Raw genomic sequence first — 1,527 nt, forward strand, 5'->3', positions numbered from 1 at the left:
GGGTGCGATCATACCAGCGTTAGTGCACCGGATCCCATTAGAACTCCGCAGTTAAGCGCGCTTGGGCCGGAGTAGTACTGGGATGGGTGACCTCCCGGGAAGTCCCGGTGTTGCACCCTTTTTTAGTTTTTCGCCGGGCGTCGCAATGCTATTTGAATAAACCTTTTGCCCGTTTGCGTTCTCGTCGGGGCCGGGCCGGGCCGGGGTGCGCTGCCCGCACTACCGCGCGCGCGGGGGCGACACCGAGCGCGCACCCGAGGCGCCCCGAGCACACAGGCCACGGTGCAACCCGGGCGTTGTGCGCGCACCCCGGTGCGCCCGAGGTGCTGCGCGCGCACCCAGGTGAAATCGGTGTGCACCTCGGCCAGTGCGCGCTCGGTCGAGTCGCGCACGTTGGCCAAGGTGCACGGTGATGTTTCTTACTCTAAGGTTCCGCACCAGACGCCCGGGACAGGTGAGCGAAGCTGGGCGGGGCCGGGTGCGCGGCCGGGGCAGGTGCACGCAGCTGGAGAGAGCTTTGGAGCACACTTCGGAGCGCACCAATGATGCGCTCCATTCAAAAGTTTCCTGAAAAGGCAAAAAAAGTTGAGATTATAGAATTTCCCACTTGAGAGATTGTAAAAAAAAAAAATTTAAAATGAAGGAAACGCGGGTGCCAAGGTGTGCGCAGCCCAGCCAAGGTGTGCGCACCAAGGCGCCCACCCTGGCGAAGGTGCACGCAAGGTGCGCACCCGAGGCAAACCGGACAATTAACCCAACTTTCGACTTCGCGCGCACCTTGGAGCGCACTTCGGAGCGCTCCTTGGTGCGCACCAATCTTGGGCACCTCGGAGTGCACCATGGCGCCCACCAAGGTGCGCACCCGGGGCAAACCGAGCTCCGACTTCGTGCGCACCTTGGAGCGCACGAAAGGTGTGCACCATGGCGCCCACCAAGGTGCGCAGCCCAGCCAAGGCGTGCGCATCAAGGTGCGCACCCTGGCGAAGGTGCGCACCCGGGGCAAACCGAGCTCCGACTTCGTGCGCACCTTGGAGCGCACAAAAGGTGCGCAACCCAGCCAAGGTGTGCGCACCCCGGTCAAACCGAGCTCCGAATCGTGCGCACCAGAGGTGCACGCCATCGTGCGCACCTTGGAGCACACTTCGGAGCCCTCCTTGGTGCGCGCCGATGTTGCGCACCTCGGAGCGCACCCGGGGAAAACAATGCAATTAACCCGACTTTCGACTTCGTGGGCACCTCGGAGCGCTCTCGGGTTCGCACCTCGGAGCACACCGAGGTGCGCACCTTTGATGCGCTGCCTTCACCAATTTCCAGAAAAGGCAAGAAAACATTGAGAAGGTGTGCGCACCGAGGTGCCCACCCTGGCGAAGGTGCACGCGAGGTGCGCACCCGGGGCAAACCGGGCTCCGACTTCGTGCACGCCGCACCTTGGAGCACACTTCGGAGCGCTCCTTGGTGCGCACCAGGGCGCGCAACCCAGCCGAGGTGCCCACCCCGGCGAAGGTGCACGCGAGGTGCGCACCCGGG

The 1,527-nt window shown here is 63.8% G+C and overlaps 1 non-coding gene across 1 annotated transcript; it reads left to right on the forward strand.

Moving 5' to 3' along the window:
- LOC131864099 (5S ribosomal RNA) lies at positions 1–119 on the forward strand. The gene has a single exon (XR_009362990.1). It is a non-coding gene; the product is annotated as a 5S ribosomal RNA (ribosomal RNA).
- The last annotated feature ends 1,408 nt before the right edge of the window (positions 120–1,527 follow it).

This window comes from Cryptomeria japonica, unplaced genomic scaffold (genome assembly GCF_030272615.1).
Source record: "Cryptomeria japonica unplaced genomic scaffold, Sugi_1.0 HiC_scaffold_76, whole genome shotgun sequence".
Lineage (NCBI taxonomy): Eukaryota > Viridiplantae > Streptophyta > Pinopsida > Cupressales > Cupressaceae > Cryptomeria > Cryptomeria japonica.